Raw genomic sequence first — 19,313 nt, forward strand, 5'->3', positions numbered from 1 at the left:
ACAAGATTATGACAGAGGTTCCAGGCTCTATGAACATTCCTCCAGATTTGAAAATGGGAGGAAATGTGTCTTTCAGTGTTAGGTGTGCTCTTTGGGTAATAACTCTAGCCCATAAGGTAGAGGGATTAGAATGCAGTATCTAGGCTAAACTGCAAAGCAAAGTTTTATTCTTGATATTAGTTTTTTGCATTCCCAGATCACCCAAGTGTTTGGGTTGGGTGATAGTGTCCCACCTAACCAGGTGCATTCCTTTTTTTTTTTGGAGTCAGTAGTGCCCCAGATGAAGTTTATTTGGGCCTTACCAATAAGGTTATAAATCTAAATAAGGATATACTGCGTAACATGGTTAGGGATACTTCCCAGACTAGCCTTGGCAAGAGTGGTCATACCGGCCATGTTTAGGATTTTAACCTCCCAATCAGCTAATTTGGTAATTAAATTATTAAGAATGAACTGGAAGTCATTGAGTTTAGAAGGGCCATGGAAAACGAGAAAGCGCAAGTACTTCCCAAAACAGTTGTTGGCGTTAATGCCAAGAGTAGATGAGAGATGATCCTTAGTAGAGGTATGGTAGTTGGAGGAGAAAAACACCTTAGATTTGGCTAGATTAATTTTTTGGCCATAGATTAATTGAGAATGTTATCTTTAGCAAATAGGGTAAGGTCATCTATGAAGAAAAGATGGGAGATTTTTGGGCCTCAACGATTAATCTGAATGGGATTCCATTGAAAAGTGTCCACTTTATGATTAATCCTTCTAGATAGAAGCTCCATACAATGGATGAAAATGTAAAGAGATAGGGGATCCCCCTGTCTTATTTCCCTGGAAGGCTTCAAACTAGATGTGTAGCCTCCATTGTCAAGGATGGGAATAAATGAGGTGGATATGCAGGTCATGATAAGTTTGGAGAGCCTGGGGGAAATTGAAAAAAACCAGGGCTTGCCTAATGAAGGATTATTCCAGCCAATCAAATGCTTTTTCAAGACATGATTGAGAAATGTTTATTATTGGAAAAGTGAAGGTGGAAAAGGAAAATGAGAAACACCATACACCCATTGACATAAACTTGAGCAATTTTTTAATTAATTTTAGAAATAATTTCAATTTTTCAAAAAATAGAATTTGAAATGTGATTATTTATTTTATAAAAAGGTAAAATTTAATTGATAAGTTTATATTTTATAATTCTTCACCTTAAATTTTGCACAGAAAAATTATGCACGATGTAAAATAGATTGTTTATATTATATGGAAGGATTATATTAAAAAATAATTAGTTATTGTTATTGTTGAGTTTTTGAATCTGTGGATCTTTGTAAAATTATATATATTTTAGAAATTTATTAGGATTCGAGAAAAGGGGATACTCAAACGGGAGTGATGTAGATAGTTTACACTAATATAAATTATATTAGTAAATTGCTTGAACTCATGATCTTGATAATTATTGTGCTTGAATTTGTGACTCAGTAATTATTTTTTCGGGTTTGTTAGCAAGTAATTGCTCACATAAAATCCTGAATAAGATTTTCCATTGCCATTCGACTAGTGATATAACTTTGTTATTACTTTATTTGAATTTTTTACCTAATAATTACTTTCTTGAATTTGGCATCTAATAATTGCTTGTTTAAATTCGTGAGCTAGTAAGTACTTGTTCGAACTCGCAATCTATATGTCATGATCCTTCATCTTTCATGAAATCATGAATAAGATTTGCTAAGTTTCGATCAGTGAGTGATAGTTTAATTATTGTTTTAATGTATCTGAAGTTTTGCTAAAGTAAAAAAAAAAGGGAGACCCAGCAGAATTAGAGCAAGAATGATATTGTAAGTGATACGATGTAGATAGTCTATTCTAATGCTAACATAATTAGTAATGCGTGGTTGAACTCATGACCTAATAATTGCTTGGTTGAACTCGTGACTTATCGATTACACGACAATAGCTGATTGAAAGGTGTTCTTTTTGGGAAAAAGAGTTCAAGTCCAAGAGAAATGAATTTTTAAAATTCGATAGATTTGGAGGCCCAAGTTAAAGTCTAAGAATGCAAATATTAGAGGCTAAAATTTAGTTTTGAAGAGATCCAAAATTGTGTCCAAAAGAGCCCAAAAGGAAACCAAATTTGGCCCTTAAGTTGAGCTAAAATCGGCAGCCCAATCAAATTCCACGTAAGGCTCAAAAGCAACAACCAAAAAGACCCAATACATTCTTATTTCAACTCAAATATTAGAGTTTGTTTCTAACACCGCCGCTAAACAATGAGTTTATTACTGAGTTGTAGAATGATTTTTTAGGGCTTTATAAGGCAGGGGTTTTCCTCCATATTCATTAACCTACCAGCAAAAAGTTGTTTCTCTCCTTATTCTTTAAAGCTCTGTTCTCTCTCGTTATCAGAGCCATTATAGACTTCAAATCTTGTCCTTTGTCTATGAAAACTCACCTCAATCCGTAGATTCGAAAGGACTTCGTTTAACTTTAACTTAGATGAACTTGGTTAGTATCTTCAATCCTCATTTTCTAGTCTATATTTCATATGAGCCTGATCTTTCATCTTCTCCATTTTAACCGTCAGATCTGCTTTTATGAGCTTTGATTCCATCTTCTTTTGTTGTACAACCATCTTTATTTGGGATCTTTCGTTCTCTCGATGAGGTATGTCACTTTTGAGATAAATTGGGTCGCCTTTACATCTTTATAAGTTTAAATATTTTTATAATATGTATCCCAACTTTCTGTGATGTTATAAATAGTGTAGTTCTTGACATCTGTAGTATGATCTAACGACCTTATATCTTTTTTTTTTGTGAGTTTCACTATTTTTTGTGATATATCGTATTTAGATTTGAACTGTTATGTTTTCTTCATTGTTGCTCTCTTGAAATTGGTCTTGTTCTAATCCTAAAAAATGGGATGTGTTATTTATCAATATTTAAGATCTTTTTAATTGTGATTAATTGTTCAGTAGAATAGTTAAAATTAAGTTTATTCAGACTTTTCAAAGCCCCTAATATCATTGTAATAAAAATAGCACAAATATTTTCTATTACTGGAGAGAAATTGAAAGTCGTGAGTTTTTTTTGAGAAACAAAATTAAGAATAAGAAATTAATAAATAAGCTAGTTATGTTAATGTTAGTTGTGTTTTATAAGTTTTTTTCTTGAAGATTAATAAGCTTTTTGTAAGTATTTAAATGACACTTTGGTAGCAGTGTGAACTTGTAACTTTCCCAATTTGAAAGTAATATATATCATGTTTTTTATTTTTTTGAATTTCTGCGATAATTTTAGAGTTTGATAGTTTGGTATTTCTATTTTTCACCATGAGCTACGTATTCTATACCTACTTTCATAGAAGGTTGAACACTGTATAAGCTCTTTAAAAAGTTCAGTAGAATTTATTTATATATTTTTTTATATTATCAAAATTAATTTTTGTATCTCTATCTATTAAAGCGTGAGTAAAAATATCGACATTATTAAATTCTTAATTAGTTATGAAGTAATGAAATATTATCATTTAATATATACGTATAATCACAAAACTTAAAAGTGAATTGAATCGAATCTCAAATAATACATATTTTTTTACTCGTACGATTAAGATCAATTGCAGAATCTAAAAAGGAATAAAGAAAACTTGTTAAGTCTAGGTATGAGTTATATTTATCTCAAAAAAATATTTAATTTAAATTTAATTAAGTTTCACTCCTGTAGCAAACTGTTGTGCTCGCATTATGTTAAGAATGGATCAGATTGGATCTTAGTTAATAGTTGATAGACCATTTTTTTCTAATCTGCATATCAAACACATATTAAACAATCAAGAAATATTAATCATATAACTTTATCTGCTTTAGATGCTTAAATTGTTGAGAGAAAATGGCTTATATTAGTGAAATTTTTGAGGATCGTGGATATAAAGACATTAATGTGATAATCGGTATAAAATTTAAAATTATAGATTTTTAAGCACTCAATTTGAGCATTGACAATTAGACAATTGTCTGTTTATATTAAGTTCTTCCAAACTCTAGTCATATAAGAGTTGGGAAGATAATGTAACTGCATATGATGAATCTAACTACCTACATTTTTGCAGAGATCTTCTAAAGCAAACGGGGAGTCCGCAAGTCCTCCATGAACAATGGGAAACAAACGGTGTGGCGCACTTGCTATCAAAGGAGGGCACTAAGTTTGGAAGTAACTGTTTTTGGAAGGAATAGACAGTTCCACCTTTGTTTGTTAGGGACCGGAACCAAGCAGACAAGGATGGAACTTCTTTTGTAGTGCACTATCAAGATGCCCCTAGCTCTAGTTGTACTAGCTGTGTATGTACTACTAATATCTGTACTAATGACGTTAGGCCAGAACATTCTCCGGCTAGCCATGAGCCGCCTACTTGTACTACCAACTCAATTTTGCTAATATAATATAACCCCTTTTAATCAAAAAGAAAAAAAAGAGTTGCGAGGAACAGGAACTTAATATAAACAAATAAGTATCTAATTGTTGCTATTCATGTTGTGTATTTAAGGATCCATAATTTTTACTTTTATCACGATTATCATATTTGCCTTTATAGTCACGATCCTCCCAAGTTTTACCTGTGTGAGTCATTTTCTTTCAATAATTTAAGCACCCGAAATAAAGTTATAAGATTTAGTATTGTTTGATTGTTTAATTTGTATGTTTGATATGTGTATTAAGATGATAATTACTCCAACTATTGACTTTGAGATTCATCTTCAACATCAATATATAAAAAATAATTGACTATCAGAATAAAACTCAATTAAATAAAAAATAAATATTTTTTCAAAATGAAATAGAACATAGTCTGAACTTAACAAATTTTCTTCATTTTTTTCAAGATCCAGCAACTAGTCTTAACCATACAAACAAGAATCTAAATTTTATTTGAGATATAAACTAGTTCACTTTAAATTTTGTGATTATACATATTTATTAAATGAAAATATATTACAACTTCATAACTTATTAAGAACCTAATAATAAAAACTTGCATGTTTTTTCATACATTCACATGTAGAGACATGAAAAATTAACTTTAATACTATAAAGGAAGAAAAGAGATCTTACTAATTTCTTTTTAGGACTTATACATATATTTTAACTAGTATAAAATTAGGTATAATAATTATTTGTTTAAATTTGTGATATGATAATTACTTGTTTGAGTTTGTGATTTAGTTTACTCCAGCGTAAATTGTATTTGTAATTATTTGTGTTAAATTCGTGATATGATAATTGTTTGTTTGAATTTGTGATATGGTAATTGCTTGATCAAGTTCGTGATTATATAAGTTGAATGATGATTTTAATGTTGTTATGATGAGTATGAAGTTTTGTTGAAGTACAAAGTAGAGGCGCCTCAGCAAGATTCGAGAAAGAACAACACTCAAGGAGGTATGACGTAGATGGTTTACTCTAACGTGAATTCTATTTGTAATTATTTATTTAAATTTTCAATATAGTAATTGCTTGTTTGATTTCGTGATTTATAAGTTGAATGATGATTTTGCGGTTGTTGTGACGTGTATATGAAGTTTTAGTGAAGTACAGAGTAGAGACACTTGAACAAGATTCGAGAAAGAACGACGTCAACGAATATGATACAGTAGATAGTTTACTTCAATGTGGAATGCATTTGTAAATTTGTGTTAAAATCGTGATATGATAATTGTTTGTTTGAATTTGTGATATGGTAATTGTTTGTTTGAGTTTGTGATTTATAAGCTAAATGCCGATTGTATTATTGCTCTGATGTATGTGAAGTTTATAATTGCTTGTTCGAGTTAGTGATTCATAAGCGGAATAATGATTTTATTATTGTTTTGATGTATGTGAAGTTGATAATTTCTTGTTTGAGTTTGTGATTTATAAGCTAAATGATTATTTTATTATTTCTTTGATGTATATGAAGTTGATAAATATAAATTATGTGTTTGAGTTCGTTATTTATAATGTTGATTTCAGTATTGCTTTAATGTAGATGAAGTTCTATTGAAGTACAACATAGAGACATGTGAGCAAGATTCGACAGAGAATAACGCTTGAGGAATATGGTGTAAACAGTTTACTCTAATGTAAGTTGAATTAGTAATTAGTAATTGTTTGTTTAGTTTGATAATTACTTCTTCGAATTTACGACTTAGTAATTAATTATTTAAATTTGAGATTTAAAAATTGTTTGTTCGAACCAGTGAATGAGTAATTGTTTGTTCGAACTCATAATTTATCAATCATGATTTTCGTCTCCATAAAGCCTTGATTTGTGATGTAGTACTTGTTTGTTTGAATTTGTGAGAAAGTGGTTGTTTGTTTGAATAAGTTAGGTGATAATTTTATTATTGTTTAAATTTCTGTTAAGTTTTACTAAAAGAACAGAGTAAACAGACATACTTCAGCACGATTAGAGAAAAGGAGATACTGTAAATGATGTGATGTAAATAATCTATTTTTGTTGCTAATAATACTGGTAGTTGTTTGTTTGAATTTGTTGTTCAGTAATTACTTGTTCAAATTCATGACTTTATGATTGCTTGCTCGAATTCAGGACCTAATAAATATTGTTTGAACTAGAAATTTATTGATTATACAAAAATAACATATCCAAAGGTGTTTTATTGGTAAAAAAAAGTTCAAGTCAAGGAAAATGAATCTATACTATCATAAAATTATGAACTCCCAATAAAAGTAAATTATTATTTTCATTCAATGCTAGAATAAGAAAGTTATAAATAGTTGTTTTTGCTTTATTTCCTTTTTTAAAAACAAAAATCTTTTTGTGATATCACGTGACAGTTTAGGAATAACATATATATGTTCAAAAAATTAATTTTATCTGTAAAAAAGACTTCATAGATTAATTTTTTTTTCCCTAAAAAAATGGTTGTACTACATCCACAAGTAAAAATTCAATACAATATCTCTTCATATTCAATTCTTTTCTCTTTGTAGACCCAGGGGCGGACCCACAGATAAAAAATGGGTGTTCAAGCACCCATTGATCTTAACTCGGAATAGGTACAATTATATTAGCAATTGAAGAAAAAGGATATAATAAATCAGAAAGCATCCACAGACATCAAATCTGACTTGGTGCATTGGTGGTGGAAACTTTCAAGTAAGTGCGTGCAAGAGTTCAAACTCCATTGAAGTTCTTTTTTGACATAATTTTTAGTTCTTTTGTTGACATTGTTTGATCCAAATCCTAATGTCGGCTTCATAACTAGTTCTTTATCCCAATGCTGGTTTCATAAATAGTTCTTTATTCCAATACCGACTTTATAAATAGTTCTTTTATTTCCACTGTTTGAGTCAAATCTCAATGCTGACTTCATAAATAGTTCTTTTGTTGTCGTTGTTTGACCCAAATCCCAATGCTGACCTCATAAATAAAGAATTAAAGACACCAAAGTTTGACCCCTCAATATTTTTATTTTTTTTCTACCCTTGAACATTAACTTAACCAACAATTTTTTTTTTATTCGGCGATTGTGTTTTTGTAAAAAATTCACGATATTTATAATATAAATATGAATAGTTTTAATCAAATTTCTTCATTATCATCATCAAATAATTGTGCACTTATACTATATATTTATAAAAAAATTGAGCACCCCCGAACTCAAAATTCTGAGTTCGCCGCTGTCTAGACCTTAAGTTTCTTCTCTTTATCTATATATCATGTGAATTTTATAGAACTAAAAATGAGAACTTTGTGAACAAATACAAAATTCATCATTTAATTCACTAGAAAAGCATTATAAAATCATTATAAATATAACCTAAAAAGGATATACAAGAAATGTAATTCCTTGAAGGAGAAAAGAGTTGAATATATTGAATAAAATATGATTTTGAATCTTTATTATTTATTTTAAATTTTATTTTCTCTCACATTATACTAAATTTAATTTGAGATGATAAAAGGTAAATAGTGCTATGTTTCATTTTGTGTGAACTATTAATCGTCAGTAATAATTGCGTTTGAACTACAGTTTAAATTTCCAAAAATTGCAATTTTCTGATAAAACATGTAATATTCTTCATCTGATAAAATTCTTGTAAAAATAATGAGTCAAACACTACTACAATTTTAAAAGATATACATTATTTTTTCAAAATATACTTCTCAATATAAACAAGTTTCGAAAGGTTTGTCAAATAATCACTTAGATGAATTTTTTTTTTCAATTCATTTATGATCTTATTTAATGCAATGGAAAAATATATTTTATAATTTTTCATCATATTAATATGATAAAATATATATTTTAAAATATTACTTAATTTATTTAGAAGCGGAATATGACAACTAATTTGAAATCAACTAATTCAAGATGATGTTATTACACTTGTCATGTCTAGTCATATTTGTGACATTTTTGTCTTTCCAAAACTCTTATTCACTCATTCCAAGATTTCTAGCCAATTTATTATCTTACTTTGATGACTTGAGAATGTGTCATTGTGATTTAAAGATTTTAATAAAGTGATAGTTAGACCGACTGTATTACACGGAATGGAATGATGATCAACCAAGAATTCTCAGACTCAAGAGATGAAGATAGCAGAAATAAAAATGCGTAGAGGAATACGTTGATATACTAATAGAGATTAGATTAATAATAAAGATATGTAGGACAATGTGAAAATAGTTTTCGTGAAGGACAAGTTGTGAGAACGACGTTAAGATGGTTCGAGTATGTGAAGAGGAAGAGCACAGGAAGTGCGAGAGATTGACTATGATAAGTCTGAGGAGAGGTAAAGATCAATCAGGGGCGGAGCGAGAATTTATATTCAGGGGGTTCAACATCTACAATATAAATATAAAAATTATTTTAATCATATATTAATAATAAAATTTTTCGTCGAAGAAGGTTTGGATGAACCCCTTATTAATAGGCTGGCTCTGCCTCTGAGAATTACGGAGAAGTGAATAGACATAATATAACACAACCATAGTTCATAGAGAACATGACCTTATTCCTAGATAGGAAAATGAGGAGAACAAGAATCATAATAGACGGTTAGTAAGTAATAAAGTGTTTTTTCTCTTTCTAGTGGTCTTGTTAGTGTTCGAGATAAACTAATGAAGAACTATTATTCGAGGCTAAGAACACTTGATTCACAATAATTAGTGGTGGTTTAGCTCTACATTAGATCATTACGAGTTTAAATTAAATTACTATGTTCCAAAATTGTTTCCTATTGAATTCAACCTGACTCATTATTGGATAAATTATATTATGACGACTGTGTATACTTTCTTCTTTTTGAGGAGAGGTTTTGAATGTCATCAGAAGCAAAGATAACAATAAGATTTTTTGAGATGTATTATTTTTCTTTTAAAATTAACTTTGGGCCTGGCCCATTTTATTAAATAAAAGAAGTAATGTTTGTACAAAATTACTCAAGTGAGCCCAAAAAATGAAAATAAGAAGATATCTGAAGAGTCAAGACCCAATCCACCAATGGGTCTTGCCCAACTACAAAAATGCCCTATAGTAGGGTTTTCTAATTGTGACTTCCCTAACATAATCCTTAAATGGCGCCGCTGGAAACTCTCTTCAATGCCGAATTTCGTATACTCTTGTTTTGGGCCATTAATTTTCTCGAAGATGAAGCAAGTGACGAGCTCTTCATATTTAGCTTGCAAAGGTGAGTCCATTTCTAGTTTCCCGAAGAAACTTTGCTATAGATAGATAGTTCAAGAGGGTATATTAATATACACCAAAAATTGAAGATTTTTCGAATCGTACACATTTACCAACTTTCCTAAAAAATAAAAGAAAAAAGATAACCATCTTTACTTGATCACTACTGACACTTCAGTATATAAGAACCGTATGACAACACTAACACTACTTTCCGCCTCCTCAATAAACTACATTCTTTCCAAAAAAGTTAGTCGGAGGAACCTAACTGGTAAAATAAGTTTCCTAAAATTTAGAAAAATAATTCTCTTAACACAAGTAGGAAAAATAAGTTTTACAAGTGACATTCTCTGTTTATTATGTCCTCTATTTAACAACACCAACCCCTACCCCTTGACTAGGGATGTCAAATGGGCGGGTTGGGTTGAGATTGAACATATTAAATTAGTTGAATTGGATATTGGGTTGGGTCATAACCCGCCCAAATTTACTTTGGGTTGAAATGGGTAAAGATCGGATTGGGTTTTGACCTGCTTAGTCTAAAAATAAAAAATTAATCTTTTTAAAATAAAAATTTATTTTTTGGGGAGGGGTGTGAGGTATGAGGTGGGGTATGCCATGGGGGTGGGGTGGGTAGGATTTTTTTTTAAAAGTTAAATAATTTTTTTAAAAAAACTAAGTAATTTTTTAAAAACCAAAATTAGGAGCGCTATAAGTTGTCGGATGTGGGGGGTAGGAAAGAATGGTTTTTGAGGTAAAAGTTTTTTATTCTACAACAAATAAATTTAATTTTTTTAAAAACTATATTTTTAGGGGATGGGGTATTGTCGTATAGGGGGGTGGGTAATTTTTTTAAAAAAATTTATTTATTTATTTTTAAAAAATATTTCTAAAAGAAATATCTTTTTTGAGAGTAGTAAGGGATGCGGGGAAGGGGGGAGGGTAGGATTTTGATCATGGGGTAAGAAAAGATTTTAATTTTTTTTCAAAAAGAATTAAAATAATTAATTTTTGGGGGTGGAGGTGGGGGTGGGGGGTTTGGGTAGGGGGGGAATGGAGATGAGGTGGGATGGGGGCAAAAAAAATTTTTAAAATTTTTTTAAGAAATAAAAACAATATATTTAATAGAGGCGGGGTGAGTGGGATAAGCTAGAGGTGTAATGGGGTTGGGGTGAGGTGGGGGCGAGGTGTGGTGGGTCATTTTGAGAGAGGGAGGACATATTATCTCTTGTTTTTCTTATTTTCATTAAGAAAATTATATTTTTATCAAACGGGTTGAAGTGGAGATTGATTGGGCTCATTTGAACCCAATTTAAATCTGGGTTGAGACTTTATAGGTTGAAATTTTATGAAATAGTAAATTATCTTGAACCCAACTCAATAAATATTGGGCGGGTTGGACAGATTAGCCCAATTCGGATTCATTTTGACACCTCCACCCTTGACCATCCCACCCCGTCACCCTCAAGGCCCCACAACCCAACTCATCCCGCTTCTAGAGCTTTTTCCAAGATTATGTATAAATGATGTTGAAATAATAAGTCTGTGGATAATATTTTACATTCATACCAAACACACCCTAAAGCAATGAGAGTTGACAAGCTCAATACTTGGCTTGAAGAATGCAATGGTCAAAAAAGCACCTGAACTATTACTTTTTCGCGAGCTTCACATTCTAACTATCAATTATTTTCTTTTTCTACCTGAACCATCATCGTTTATTTTGTGATTCGATTAAATTTGAATTTGCACATTTTAGGGTCACTTTCGTCAAGAATTTGAGCACAGTAAGGTCCATTTCTAGGAGACTAGAACAATGCTTTTAACAAGATTTTTTTTAGAAACTTATACTCGTGACCTCTAAATAAGATTTTTCTATTATTTTTGTTGGAGTTTAATTTTTGCCACTCAAAGCAAGTTGCTTTTCCGAGGAGCGAAAGTTTATATTTTCACATAATCAACAAGTTATGTGTTATATATTACTCCCTTCGTCTAATATTACTTGGCATGTTTGTCTTTTGCACAACTCTAAAAGAGAAATTAATAAGGGGTGCAGATTGACTAATATAACTCTATTAAATTCACATTAAATATTGTCATTACTTATAAGAGTTAATTTCTCTTCCATTAAGAGTAGAAATCTACTATAAAACATGAGCTTGAGTACTATTTTTTAAAGAACCTTAAATGATTTTCTTAAAATTGTACTAATGCTCAACTTTGGATTTGAAACAAATGGCCATTGTCCATCTGGTTAATCACTGTCGTTGTCGACTCCCACCTGTTACCCACTGACTTTTCTCCGGTTAATTCTTCTGTCCATCCAAGATTTAACCCCATCTCTGCGGCCTAACGGCCCCATCAGTGAGTGATGTCAGTTTTTGGTTAAGTGGATTATTGTTTTTTTCTCACTTCTTACGCCGACCACTAAACTTTAGCAACTTCTCGCTGGCCCATCTCTGTGGCCTAGCGACCCATTAGTTTCAGGCGAAACTGATCATTATTTTTTCCTAACTTCTAGCGCTGACCACAACTCTCTTCTGTTTTCTTTGTATCTCTTTGCAGGTACTACAAGTCCAGATCCGGCACCTTTTCTCAATTGGTGATGTCAAAATTTTGGCGATAAATTTTCGTTGCAAATTATCGACATCCGATGACTCGACTAAGTAAACTGACCCAGCTTCAATCAGGTGCACTTACTCCATCTCATCTAGTCGTATGTATAGATTTCTTGATTCTAGTGGCTTCTACTGTCTGTCTTGTGTAATATTTGTACTTCAATCCCTTTTATCTTCGCGCCTTGCTGACTATCTTGTCTGTGGGTGACAATTTACATATTTATTTCTATATTTCATAGTAGTGATTTACTTGTTAATTCTACTTGTGTTTTAGTCATTTTTGTTGTTCTTAGTAGTTTTGTAGTATGGTCTTGATAGTAATGTTTTTGGTTTGCATTGTTTCTAGGCTGTGTGCTTTTAATGCTATTGGTTGGTGCAGTCTCTGATGGTTGTGGTAGATGGTGTTGACTTAGGGCCATGTCTTTGGGTGGAGATTGGGTCAGGGTTGGCGTAGGGCAGGGAGAAGGAAGGGTAAAACGGCTAAAGGTGGTTGTAGGTTGAGAGTAGGATCATGGAAAATATTTTCTTTATTAGAGAAGTCATTAGTGCTAGTGAAAATTCTTAGAATAAGGCGAATTAATATAGCTTGTCTCCAATAAAACAAATAGGTAGGTACTAAGGCGGGGGTAGTAGATGGTTATAAGTTGTAGTACTCAGGAAGCCTGAGGAACAAGAAAGGTATAGGTATCCTAGTAGATGATGAGATGAGAAAGCAAGTGGTAGAGGTTAAGAGGGTCAACAATATAATGGTGTCAATTAAACTAGTTATTAGAGAATCTTATTAGAATATTATTAGTGCATATGCCCCGCATATAGGCTTTGATGAGCAAAAGAATTGGTTTTGGGAAGCTTTGGATGAGATTGTAAGGGATGTCCCTAGTAATGAAAAGCTTTTCATCGGAGGGGATTTCAATATGCACATAGGGTCTTCTTCAATGGGTTATGATGATGTACATGAAGGCTGTGGGTTTTGGTATAAGGAATGATGAAGGAGTGACACTTTTGAATTTTGCTCGGGCGTTTGGATTGGTGGTTAGTAGTTAATTTGAACTTTCCCAAGAAGGAGGTTCTCTTGGTACCTTCCGTAATTCGGTGGCCAAGACCCAAATTGACTCCTTATTCCTCGAGAAAAGAGATAAAAGTATTTGTAAAGACTGTAAGATCTTACCGATTAAGAGACTTTTGACCCAACATAGGCTTTTGGTGATGGTTTTGGAGATCATAAAGGAGCAGAGAAGGAGAGGTGTGGAGGATCATCCGAGTATTAGATAGGTCAGTCTGATTTTGGCTAAAGAACTTAATATAAAGGATAAGATAATGGAGAGAAAGGCTTAGGAGAATGGAGGGGATGCTAATAGTATATGGGATAAGATTGCCAGTTGCATCAGGGAGTCAACTAGAGAGGTGTTGGGTGTCTCAAGAGGCCGCACGGGCAAACACTAAGGTGATGGGTGGTGGAACAAAGAGATAAAGGAGAAGGTGGAGGCTAAGAAAAGAGCGTATGCAAAGTTGGTTGAGAGTAAGGATGAAAAGGATAAACGGAAGAATAAGGAGTATAAGATTGCTAGGCAAAAGGTGAAGTTAGAAATTCCAATGGCTAACAATGCTGCTTTCTAGAGTTTATACACAACGTTAGCTAGTAAAGTTAGGGATAAAAAGTTGTAAAAGCTACCCAAGGTTAGGGAGAGAAAGGCTTGGGACCTTGATCAGGTGAAGTTTATTACCTTGATCAGGTGAAGTCTAATAAAGATGTGGACGACAAAGTTTTGGCGGAGGAGGGTCATATTAGAAAGAGATGACAGTCTTACTTTCGTGAGTTCATGAACAAAGGAAGGGATACTAGCGTTGTGTTTAGGGATTCAGAGCATTCCAAAAGGTTTCATAATTATGGTTAATATGGGCGTATTATGGTTGAGAATGTTAAAAGGGCTATTCATGGGAGGCGTAGATGTAGAGCAACGACGACAGATGACATTCCCTTAGATTTTTGAAGTGCACATGATTGGCAGGTATGAAGTGGTTGACTCAATTATTTAACATAATTTTCAAGATGGCAAGGATGCCTGCAGCTTGGAGGTAGAGTGCGATAATTCTGTTGTATAAGAATAAGGGTGACATTAAGAATTGTAATAGTTATAGGGGTATTAAGCTATTGAGTCACACTATGAAGGTTTGGTACAGGGTGATAGTGTTGAGGTTGTGGAGGAATGTTACTATTTCTTAAAATTAGTTTGGATTTATGTTAAGAATCTTGAGTATTGAAGCCATCTATCTCGTTAGAAGACTGATGGAGTAGTATAGGGAAAGAAAGAATGATTTGCACATAGTGTCTATCGACTTGGAGAAGACTTATGATAGAGTTCCTAGGGAGGTTCTTTGGAGGTGTTTGGAGGCTAGAGATGTACCTATGGTGTATTACAGGGCAATTAAGGATATGTACGATAGATCGAAGACTCGAATTAGGCCTAGGGGAGGGGACTCGGAGCACTTTCTAGTCTAGATGGGGTTCCACCAAGGATCGATGCTTAGTTCATTCCTTTTTTCCTTGGTGATGGATGTTTTGATGTGAAAAATTCAAGGTGAGATTCCTTACTATTTACTTTTTACGAATGATATGGTCTTGATTGATGAGACACATAGTGGAGCCAATGCTAAATTAGAGGTTTGGAGGAAAACCTTTGAGTCTAAAGGATTTAGGTTGAGTAGGTCCACGATGAAATATATGGAGTATAAGTATAGCGAGGTGTATCATGATTCCAATGTGGTTGTTAAGCTTGATACTCATTCTATCAATAAGAGATATAGTTTCAAGTATATAGGGTCTATGATTTAGGAGGATGGAGAGATTGACGAAGATGTCACTTATCAATTGAGGTAGGAGCGATGAAATGGAGACTCGCCTCTAGAATCTTGTGTGACAAGAAGGTACCTCCTAAACATAAAGGCAAGTTTTACAGAGTGATAGTTAGACAGGTTTTATTATATGGGAGAGAGTGTTGTCTTGTTAAGAAGGCCTACATCCAGAAGATGAAGGTAGTCGAGATGAGAATGCTTCAGTGGATGTGTGGGTGTACTATAAAAGATTGGATTAGAAATGAGGTTATTCGATATAAGGTGAGAGTGGCTTCGGTGAAAGCCAAGATGAGGGAAACAAGGTTGAGATGGTTTGCTCGTAAGAGGAGGAGGGGCACAAATTACCAGTAGGAGCTGTGGGGATCGTTTCAAGTGAGGTAGAGATAAATCGAAGAAATATTGGAGAGAGGTCGTTAGACATGACATGGAGCATTTCCAGCTTATCAAGGACATGAACCTAGATAGGAAGTGGTAAAGGAGGGGGATTAGGGTAGAAGGTTAGTATGAGTTTAGAATGTTGAATTGCTTGGTGTATCTTATTTATGGTATTATTGGATATGTTGATTTATATTGTATCTTGTTCTTTTACTATTCCTTGTCTAGATTGTTTTATTTTGAGCGGGAGGTCTATCAGAAACAACCTCTATTTCTTACAACTGAGGTAGTGGTATGAACTGCTCCCACTTGGTGGAAATATATTAAGTATGTTGTTGTTATTGTACTAATGCTCAATGTCCTTAAAGAACTTATGCCTCACTAGACACAAGTTTAATACATAACAAAAGTTAAAAACCATTCAAATGGGGAGACAATCCATGAAATGGAATGAGTAAAAATTGGGTGGAATTATCAATTTATGGACCATTTGTTAGTAACATTTAACCAGCCATACACTTAAATAATTTTCTTTTAAAGAATATAGAAGTAAACACTAAAATAATTAACTTAATATAATGCTACCTAGTAGTAGTTCTATTGAAAAGAGCAAGAAAAAACTTGCACAAAATAACGACTTTAGTTGTCAATAATTGGGTACTACATTTAATATTTGCACATATTAGTGAACTTCTAAATTCAAATACACTCTTTGGACAACATCTATATCATGCATCTCCGATTAAAGATTCAATGCATAATAAAAAAGAGGACAATTCATATCATATCTAATTTAAGTGGATGCATGCTGTCCTTCATATCATTAAACTATACTTGAAGAACTTAAAAAGATCAGATCTAATATGATAGAACAAAAATAAAACTTTATCAAAAAAAAATGCATAGAAATCCATTACTCAATTTTACTAAAAAAGCAAAACATACTTTGCATAACCTTTTCACCGAGTCGATCGTGGTGAAGTCAGCAATAGATTCACCAAATCATACACCTTACGCTAGGATTGACATGAGAGTGAGAAGAGTATTAAGAGAAAGATGAGGTTGGTTTTCTTTTTCTCTAGGGAAATTGAATTATGTTGCTGAGGACATGCAGAGAGGAATTTGATGTTACAAATTTGATGACTTTAAGGGAGATGCTCAGTCACTTGACGTGTTTCTGACCCAAAAGAAATGGAAAATGAAAGAAGAATTGGTGTGCATGGTCTATGAGTGGAGTGTACTATCATACCTTTATTTTTTATTTTATTTAAAACAGAACCTAAAAAGAAAGTGACAAATATCATAATACCTGAAATATAACGTCTAGATTGTAACACTTAAAGTATAACACGTAAATTATAATGCCTATAAATATACTCTTCACATATATTGTGAGGAGTTGACTAATCAAAATTTTTGTAATCCATTTTAGATTCTACTTTCTCTCACTCTATATCGAATTCAACTTGAAGCAATGAAAAGCAAAGAATACTAAGTTTTGTTTTATATATAAAACAAAAAAACTTAGTTTGCAATTTCTATTTGAAAAGCAAATAATACCAAGTTTTGTTTTATATCTAAAACAAAAAACTTAGTTTGCGATCTCTATTAGTGACAGTAGGTATATATAAAACAAAACTTAATATTTTTTGTTTTTTATTTCTTCAAGTTGAATTCGGTATAGGGTGAGAGAAAGTAGAATCCAAAATGAATTTCAAATAGTTGATTAGTTAACTCTTCATAATATATGTGAAGAGTATATATATAGGCGTTACATTTTAGGTGTTATGCTCTAAGCGTTACAGTCTAGGCATTATGTTCTAGGTATTAAGATTTTTGCCTCTTTCTTTTAAGTTTCTTTTTTTTTTTCTAAAAAAAATAAAGGCATGATAGTACACTCCACTCCATAGACAGTGCACACAAGTTCTTTCATTTTTCATCCCTTCTGGGTCAGAAACGCATCAAGTGACTGAGCACCTCCCCTAAAATCACCAAATTTGTAACATTAAATTCCTCCCCGCCTTCTTCTTAGCAACATAATTCAATTTTCTTAGAGTAAAAAAATTCAGTCACATCTTTTTCGTAAAACTCAGCTCATTCTTATATCAATCCTAGCATAAGGTGTATGATTTGGTGAATCTGTTGCTGACTTCACCACAATCGATTAGGTGAAATTTTAAAGCCCCAAAATTTTATCCCAACACGCCATACGGTGCTTAGGTCTACACGTAGCCCCAAGCTAACCTTTGAAGCCAGACACTACCTCAAGGAATTCAATCAACAATAGTCATGCACAACAAAGAGATATACCACATCGAATTCAAGAGAAATACTAGAGAATACTAGACTGTACAACCAAAACATATTGAATGTCTATACATAACAACCCTCTAGTCTGTCAAAGCCTCTATTCATCAAAATCAAGAAGCCATTGGGACAAACCCCCAACTGACTCAAAGAGTACTAAAAGCCATAACAACAGAACGATATTTCCAAAAATATAGACACGGTTCTCGAACCATGAGGACTCACCACTGAGGGAACGTAGTTGAGGAACTCGAATATTGCTAACGTGGCTGCGGCTGAGTAGCTGAACCTACATTACAAAAAAATGTAGTTCATAGGAAAATATGTGGGTCAGAACTTTGGAATGTACAAAGTATGTGGAGGTGTATGCAACAATTCAAATATCATCATCAATTTCATAAAAATATGCATATGTACAAGGATAGCTCACTTGGCTTGAGTTAGATTCAAACATACTTTTCATGATCTCATAGTAGATAAATTATATGCTAAAAACCTCATAAATCATCATAAACAACTCACCTCTTCAACTCAAGACTCGGAGTGACTCGGTAATTCAAGAAACTCAACTCTTGTGGACATGGGAGGGTCTTATAACCGACATAAACCATGTTAGCTACATGGAGTCCAATGTTTTTCATCTAGCAAGAGAATCCCACATTGGCGGGAGCATCGTACTCTTGCCAGGGAGTACAACCTAAACTTAGTGATCACAATCTCATTCTCAGCCTCTGGCCCAAAATTATCAATATCAATCGTATAGTGGCACGTAGTTTCGGGGAAATACCATATTTTCCGTTCAGTGCTAAATACTACTCCCAGGTACAAGCTCAGAACGTGTTAGGAAATTCACCACAAACATCACAAGGGTCTATCATGAAGACCAAATAAAATCTCTTTCTCATTTATCAAATCATAATCAATTTGTGGATTCTTAACTCGACTCAAATCAAATCAATCTTTCTCAATATCAAAATGTATCAATTCATTAAATCATGACAACATCAATAACTTTGAGGGAATATCAAGACTCGTTGTAACAACTCAATATCATGAATAAATATACAAAATAATAAAGTTTTTCATAAGGAAGCTTAAAGCTTGACACATATCTTGAAAGCAAAATATAAAATTCACAATATTAAATATCAAGTCATAACTTGGGAATAGGAAAATAATCATGTATAACAAAGCTTGAACAATTTATATTCTCATAATCTCATGATGAAGTAATTTGGGTATAAACCCACTTGCAAAATTATATAAATCCATGATAGAAATAAAAGCTTTGGGCACAAGAACGAAAGAATTGCTCTTGTTCAAAACCCCACATACCTTAATCTTTGAAATTGGATAAATTCTAGTTCTTGAGACTCTATCCTCACTTGTAATAAATGATTCTTGAAGCCCATACTATGAGGAACTTTATTCTTTAAGAAATCTTGAAGATTTATGGATGATTTTTGGAAGATTAA

Source organism: Capsicum annuum, chromosome 7 (genome assembly GCF_002878395.1).
Source record: "Capsicum annuum cultivar UCD-10X-F1 chromosome 7, UCD10Xv1.1, whole genome shotgun sequence".
In the NCBI taxonomy this organism is placed as follows: Eukaryota; Viridiplantae; Streptophyta; class Magnoliopsida; order Solanales; family Solanaceae; genus Capsicum; species Capsicum annuum.